This window comes from Pinus tabuliformis, chromosome 9 (assembly GCF_031772625.1).
Source record: "Pinus tabuliformis cultivar Carrire ecotype Pingquan chromosome 9, CPIR1, whole genome shotgun sequence".
In the NCBI taxonomy this organism is placed as follows: Eukaryota; Viridiplantae; Streptophyta; class Pinopsida; order Pinales; family Pinaceae; genus Pinus; species Pinus tabuliformis.
The window spans coordinates 1,446,344,380-1,446,352,629 of NC_142307.1; the positions used below are offsets into that span (position 1 = coordinate 1,446,344,380).

Sequence of the window (8,250 nt, forward strand, 5' to 3'; positions counted from 1 at the left end):
CTCAATTCCAAGAAATTGAGGTGAATGGGAGGTTGATCATGACATTTGTATATTGAAACTCTATTTACACGGACTCCTTTCTATTTTTTAGTGGACTAATTAACATATAATTCTTTCTATCTGATCATGGAGTAATTCTCTAACATCTAATATTTTATATTTAATATTTGAGTAAATATTAGAAAAACACTAATATACTAATAAATTCACTTGCTTAATGTTTTAAATCTGGTTATTTAGTTTATGGGTGAAATTTTGATTTATAGTGGAGTAGGTAATTATTCTTAAAATGTAGTAAGAAATAGGGGTTGTGTAGTGAAATTTATAATTGAATAGCAATGAATGCTAAGTAGTAATAGTTGGTCAATTATTTATTTGTAGCTTTTAGCATGTAGAATTGGAAACTATAAATGGTTAATGATTTTGTTGTGCTTGAGATAATGTGAGTTAATTTACTATCATGTTGTCAAAATTTCTCCAACACCTTTATACTGTTATTGAACAATCTTGTTAAGAGCACATAGACTCTATAGCATATTTTAACCATTTAGCTATTAATAATACATTGAGCATCCTTGAAAATGTAAGGTTTTTCGACCTTGAAGAATTTTCTACAAGGGATTGTTGTCTAATGTTTGTTATTTTTGCATTGTTTATTACTAAAAATTGTGTTTATCTGATTTCTATAAAAAAATTTGTCATTAATTAGTGTGAGAAGCATATTCTCACATTAGTTTCCTTTTGTGATTAAAAAATTAAATAATATTTCAAATAATCTTTTTGTTGCCCCCATTGATTTAATGAAAATTTATTATTTCATATAGCCCATTGTTTTCACATGCAAATACCCTCATACAAACATTCCTAAAAGAACTTCCAACATTTTGATGCAAACTATTCGAAATAAAATTCACCAATTTTTTCCATATTTCAAAGATGCAAGTCATTTTCACAACTATTTTCAAGAAGAATAAAAAATTAATAACAAAATTAAATTCCAACCTAAAATAAAAAAATAAAAACATATATTTTTTAAATCAAATATTAATCAATATACCATTATTTTAAAAATATTTAAATAAATAAAAATTATCAACCATTTATATCATAAAATTACTTTTTAAATAAATATTAATCAATATATTATTATTAGAAAATTATTTAAATAAATAAATAAATTTATTTTAATAATTTATTTAAAGAAAGAAAGATAGTTTAACATCCACGAAGCTAAAGATGGTATATGGGACATATTGCTTCTTCATATGGTTGATGTATTGCCTCACAATAAAGGCTCCAGCTTTTCAACAAACCCCTCACTAAATAAATTATCCCAAGAGCTAGCTGCCAGAATATCTGCATAACTTTCCTTCTTGTCTTTGAAGGCCTCTTGTTCTAAAATGAAATGCTTTTCTGTTTCCACTTTTCCAAGAACAAAAAATACATACTCTTTCCTCCCATATTTCTTTTGGCCTTTTCCAGCGCCCTTTTTTCACAACGGAGTTGATGAGGATTAGTCCTTAACTGAGCAATAAAATTTTTGGCTCTCCAAGAAATATTGACCTCTATGTACGCTTTTTGTTGATGACACTGAGTGAGATTAAATACTTCAATATAATACTTTTTCTTTCTCCCCAGCTCCTTATCCCAAGTACGCTTATGGAACGTATCCATAACAAAAGCTTTTATCTCTTTATTGTTGAATTTTGTCTCTCGAAGAAATATTAACCTCTATGTATGCTTTTTGTTGATGACTTTGAGTGAGATTAAATACTTCAATATAGTACTTTTTCTTTCTCCCCAGCTCCTTATTCCAAGTACAAACTTTTATCTCTTTATTGTTTATAGGAGACTTGTTCAAGCAAATACCCCATTACTAAACATTTTGTTATTTTGTTACATCCAAGTCTTTTTTCTTTTGCACAGTATGTCATTAAAGTCAAACCTTTGGCCATGTGCCCTCTTTCATTTGCTCAATTTTTTTAAATACCTTATGACTTGCACCATAGAAATTGCTTCAATAGGAGCAACCCTTCTTTCACTTAACAAGATAGCATAAGGAACTGCACTTTTAATTTTGAATTTGTTTATAATCAAACGCTTCTAAATTTTCTCAATTTGCTTCCATTGCATGTGGGACGTACTCCTCACCTATAGTTCACAACCATAGAGAATCACCAAAATCACTAGAAGCTAATAAAAATAAAATAATATTATACTTCATCAAAATTCAAAATTTTCTATCATTATTTCCATAAATCAAAATTACAAATATAATTAAAGATATTTATCTCCTATTAAATCTAAATTAAATTTCTAATTATTAAACATAATTAAATTATTTATATTTTATATATAATGTGGCAAAAATTAATTTACATTAAATTTCATTTCCAAATATTATTAATTCCTCACTTTGTATCAAATAAGTACATATTTAGTGGATAACAATATTGTTATCTTAGTTTAACGAGATTAAAAAATTATATAATTTATATATAAATTAATTAAATTTATTTTTCAATTATAAAATAAAATATTATAAAAATCCTAAAATCAATATAAATTACCATATTTTATTTTAAGTTTAAGTTTTTGTGATGTGAATAGTAATATTAATTCCTCTAATACTTTGTCTCAAATAAGTATATGTTTAGGAGATAACAATATCGTTATCCTTGTTTAACCACATTAAAAAATAATATAATTTATATATAAATTTATTTATTTATTTCCCAATTATAAAATAAAATATTATAAAAATCCTAAAATTAATATAAATTACCATATTTAAAATATTTTTAAGTTTAGGTTTTTGGGATGTAAATAGTTTTGATTTGATAAGAAGTTTGATAAAAATTTGTGAGAGAATTGGTGAGATATAAAAAAAAAAAAAAAAATGAAATTTTTTATCTTTCAACTATTTATATTATTAAATTAAATTAAAACTGATAATAAGTCACACTGGTTAGCTTAAAACATCAACTCGTATAAAAAATTGAGATGAATACAGAAAAATCAAATAAAAAATATTTAAAATATTTATTAGAAATTCCAAAATTGTTTAATCAAAAAATTTGTGATAGTTTGAAATATATTTAAGTACAGGTGTATTCTTTGGCTGTATTCTTCAATTATCTATTTGCATTTGACATTGTCATGCTTTCTTTAATAGTAACCATCAATAAACAAACATTTGATCAGTTAATTGATATTCTAAAATATTTAAACTTTTCTGGGAGGCAGAGTTTTATGTTATTATCTTCCTGGATTGATCTCTGCCCCATAGAACTTCGTCAATGTCTATGTGTTTTAAATGGGAGAGTTTCTCGATTCCTATAGGCAATCTCTTCAATGCTCTGCAATTCCATATAATCTAGTTGTGGAGTTTGGGCATTGTACCCTCCCTTCACACAACAACATTTGATGATGAGGAGCTTGATATACTCTCTAACAACGGCATGTTCTGCATCTCCAAGCGCTCTAGCATCCAAAATCCACCCATGCTTCTCCTAATCCCCAACTCTCTCACTGCATGTAGCTGCTCTAATGTCAATACCCTTAGATTTTTCAATCGTTCCAATGGTGGACGCTATTCTAATTGGCCACAACAGATCAACCACAGCTCCTCCAGTCGTTCAAAGTTACAAATACAATTGGGCAAACTTATTCCATGTTAAAATAGATAATTACTTCTGCATAGAGTTATTTAAAATTAGAGAGTCAAGTCGAGTTAAGTCATATTTTGGGTAAATTCGAATTTAGTGTGTGGTTGCATGTCAAGTTATTTTAGGCCAGTGGCTAGTTGGAAAATATTTGAACACCCCTCACCTGGTTCATTGTAATCAATCAAGTTTTTGTGTGATCAATAGAAAAGCGGCAACTCATGTGTTATTGTGTGAATTATTTGTATTATTTGTGCCTATCCTCTTCAGCCTTTCCAATAAATTAGTATCAAAAAATCACAAATCCGCGGTATGTGCAGAGCCAGTGAAAAAAGGGCCAAGAGAAGAAAACTGGGTTTAGTTCTTTTTAATTACAGGAAAAAATGTAGCCACTCAAAAATTGGTTATATCTTTGGTCAAGGCCTCCTTATGTGATTTTGTCTCTCAAGTATTCTAATGCCTCTAAAAGAAAATCAAAAAGACCTAAAATATATTACATTGTTTGGCCCATAATAATCTGGCTTACTGTATGTATATTTTTCTCTGAGCAAACCAGGCGGCTCAACAATAACAACCTATCTGGACCAATTCCCCCATCACTAGCTACTATCACAGGGCTTATTTTCCTGTATGCCTCTCTACTATTTTGGAGCTCTCTTATTCTTTTGCCTACAATATTTAGTTAATTTTTTATATCCAGTCAGACCAAATTACAACTATTGCTTTCATAACATGGGTGTACTGATTCCTAAATATTTCAGGGATTTATCATGCAATAATCTGAGCGGTTTTGTGCCAAGCATTTCTGCTAGAACCTTCAAGTAAGAAATTTTTAGGACACCCTATTTATTATTTTGTTTTATGGAAGCCTTAAATAATAGATGGGAAGTGTTTAGTATTGATTCCTTTCCTTCTTGTTCAGTATTGTGGGCAACCCTTTGATCTTTGGACCGAATTCAACATATAAGTGCCCTGGAGAATTTCCAACGCCTATCCCATTAGTCGTTGAAACACCGCAAGGTAATGCCCTCAATTCAAGTTCTGCACATTGTTTTCTACTATATTTGGAGCATATGTAAAAGCTGGCATCTGCTTTCAGGTAGAGTTCCTTCAAGACAATCTAAAAGTAGAAAGCTGGTCGTTGTCTTGGCCGCTATTCTTGGCTTTGTGTTTGTCGTTTCCCTTGGACTTCTCCTTTGGTGGCACAATGAAAAAATTTTCATTGATGTCAATCGTTTGCATGCAAATCCTTTTCATAATTGATTTCCTTTCCATTCCAACAATGTTTTTTAGGACGGGACAATGATAGATCTAACAGTCGTACCATCTTGTGCATCGAATTTTCTTGCAGAACAACACAATGTTGATATTTGTCTAGGGCATTTGAAGAGATTCTCCTTCAAAGAGTTATGTTGCCACTAATAAGTTTAGTAACAAGAATATTTTAGGAGTAGAAGGATATGGAATTGTGTATAAATGATGCCTACAAGATGGCACTGTAGTAGCTATAAAAAAGGTTGAAAGATGGTAATGTGCAGGGAGGAGAAATTCAATTTCAAACAGACGTGGAAATGATCAACTTGGCTATGCATAGGAACCTATTGTGATTGTATGGATTTTGCACAACCTCCAGAGAGAGGCTTCTGATCTATCCCTACATGCCAAATGGAAGTGTGGCCTCTTGTCTTAGAGGTCTATCCCCATATTGTTTATTAGTGTTTCACTTTTCTTTAGCTCTGTTGGAAGTCTTCTTGAATTAGTTAGATCTATCAAGGTATCATTACCAGAGGAAACTGATTAGATATTAGGTAACTGCAGATCATATTAAAGGGAAGCTTGCCCTGGATTGGCCTACTCGCAAGCGTATATCCCTTGGAGCAGCTAGGGAACTGTTATATTTGCATGAGCAATGTGATCCCAAGATTATTCACCGGGATGTGAAAGCAGCGAATATATTACTGGATGAATATTTTGAAGCTGTTGTTGGAGATTTTGGGTTAGCAAAGTTCTTGGATCACAAGGATTCTCATGCTAATACTGTTGTTCGAGGGGCGGTAGGTCACATTGCCCCAGAATACCTTTCAACAGGACAATCTTCAGAGAAAACTGTTGTATTTGGCTTTGGGATGTTACTGTTGGAGCTTATTACAGGACAAAGGGCTTTAGATTTTGGTCCGACTGTAAAACAGATAGTTGTAATTCTTGATTGGGTGATATGCTTAGTTGGATGAAGCCCTGAAGTTCAATGAGATAGCTCTTTTTTTAAGTGGGAAAGCTCACCTCTTGACTTGTTTTCTTGTGTCCTTGTTTGGCAGGTAAAAAAGCTTCATCAAGAGAAGTTGCACCTCATTGTTGATAAAGATCTTAAGGGAAATTTTGATAGAGTTGAGCTAGAAGAGATGGTTCAAGTTTCTTTGTTATGTACTCAATTTCAGCCTAGACATCGTCCCAAAATGTGTGATGTTTTGAGAATGTTGGAAGGTGATGGGTTGACAGAAAGGTGGGAAGCATTGCAAAAGATTGAAATCCCCAGATACAGAGTAACTCAGATACCCATAACATATTCCGAGTTGGTTGAAGAAGATTCTTCTTGGCTTGTCCAGGAAATTGAGCTATCTGCCCCCCATTGATTTCACAGGCTTGCTAACATTCTAATATCAATGCTTCCGTAGCTTCTTGTCTTTGCAGTTTTTGTTGGTGCCCATGGAAACATATGCTAGTTCGTTGTATAGTTAGCTTTGGTACAATTAAATTATTTTGCCACGCACCAAAATACAGATACCCTTTTAATTGGCTCTCTCTCTAATCTCAGGACAACTTAAACACATTCAATATTTTTTTGTTGATAAGTTAGTAGCTTTGCTTGTAATAGCTGTGTTGTATCCTTGCCTGACACTTCATTGGCAACCTCGCTGATTTGGTATTAGAGGGTTTTTACAAAATCATTATCTGAAACTGGAGCAATGGTTGTTTAGATGTTTCAAAGTATTTTCATATGTTATTAGTCCCTGCCCGCAGGACCGCAGGGACTATAGCAATCGATTTCACCGATAAGCATTAGTCTGACGCTCAAACCAATGCATCTTTCCCATTTTAACCAAAGTGCGTTTATATTAATGAAATACTTTTAATTTTTTTAAACCGAACGAAATCAAATATTGATTTTTTAACCAATCAAAGGCTCCAAATGATTCATCGTCTTATTTGGCCTCAAACCTAGGCATACAGGCTGAAAAGTTAGGAAAAAGTTGGGATGAGTACAGGTAATTAAAACAAGTTCACAGCTGCATGAAGTAATGCTATGTTTGCCTTAGCATTAATTTCCAACATTTAATGTTATCTTCTTTGAATGCGGATTACGGTTGGTTGATACACTATGGTTTAAATAGCTGCCAGGCGTTCACCCTTCCAGTTGCTAAGTGGTCTCTCCCATGACCGTTGATTTGAGAGGCGTCATCCAGCGGTCCACCCGGAGATGCTTCCGTCTCTCCGGCTATGTCTTGCGGTGAAGCAATATGTTCCCCATTATTACCAGATTACTACCTTGCAGACACAGGTGAGATTTATTGGGGTTGCATTCTGGCTGGCAGGAAATCCGTCTCTCCGGCATCGGGCCCAACTGCTATTGCAGCGATATGTTCCCCATTATTACCAGATTCTTGCCTTCCAGACACAAGTGAGATTTATTGTTTACAGTATCTGATACTGTTTTGTAATATTACCTCCGCCAATTTCAAACGAGCCTCAGCTGTAGTCTTCTTATTATTTTCCCACAAAGCGATCCTGGAGAGCTTTTTATTGTATCTGAAATGATAACAAGGTACAGTTGGTGGTTGCAAACAAAATACACATAGAGATTCGGCGTCGGATGGGGAGCCGATCGTGCTGAACAGCTAAAAGAGTTGTTTCCGCTATCTGTTGTCTGCTGTTTTCAATTTCGTTAATCAAGGTTAGCAACTTTTCATCTATTTTTAGCATTTCCTCCATAAGCTCTGAATTACAGGAGATTTCACACGTATAGATTAGGAGCTTACAGTAACAAATAGAAGCAAATATTTTCCAGCCTTTTGCTAAAACAAAAACTCTCACTTGGAATCTATGGAAGTTTTATTTGATTTATGAAATCCATCACATTTAAAAAATCACATGAAAGACAGAGCTCAGGTCTTACTTGTTCATTGAGTTGGCTTTTTTGTTTTCTTTCGATGCATTGATCTCTGTATTGTTCTTCTCATTATTCAATTTGGCAAGAATGGCATTATGGATTTCTCTGGTTATCTCAGAAACATCTCTCATATTAGCATTATGTTACAATTTGTCAATTGAAACTTTAGCCAATGTAGAAAAAGGCAGAGTTCTGTTGAGGGCCCTGAAATCGGGTCAACAACAAGGGGGATACCCACCCGGTCGGGAACCTGGTTGGCGGCTCCGTGCCCGTTTGGTGTAGCGGGTCCGACTGGGGATAACGGGACCAGCTTCCTGTTCTAAGGGGGTGTGTGTGTGTAGAGTTTGGTGATGTGTGTGTGTGTGTAAGATTTGATAATAAAAATATGGAATTATTTCTAAGCTAATCTAGTTCTAAACT

At 33.2% G+C, this 8,250-nt stretch overlaps 1 pseudogene; it reads left to right on the plus strand.

Annotated features, from left to right (window-relative positions):
• Positions 1-6,295, plus strand: part of LOC149154006 (protein CLAVATA3 INSENSITIVE RECEPTOR KINASE 1-like) — a 37,641-nt pseudogene extending 31,346 nt beyond the window's left edge.
• The last annotated feature ends 1,955 nt before the right edge of the window (positions 6,296-8,250 follow it).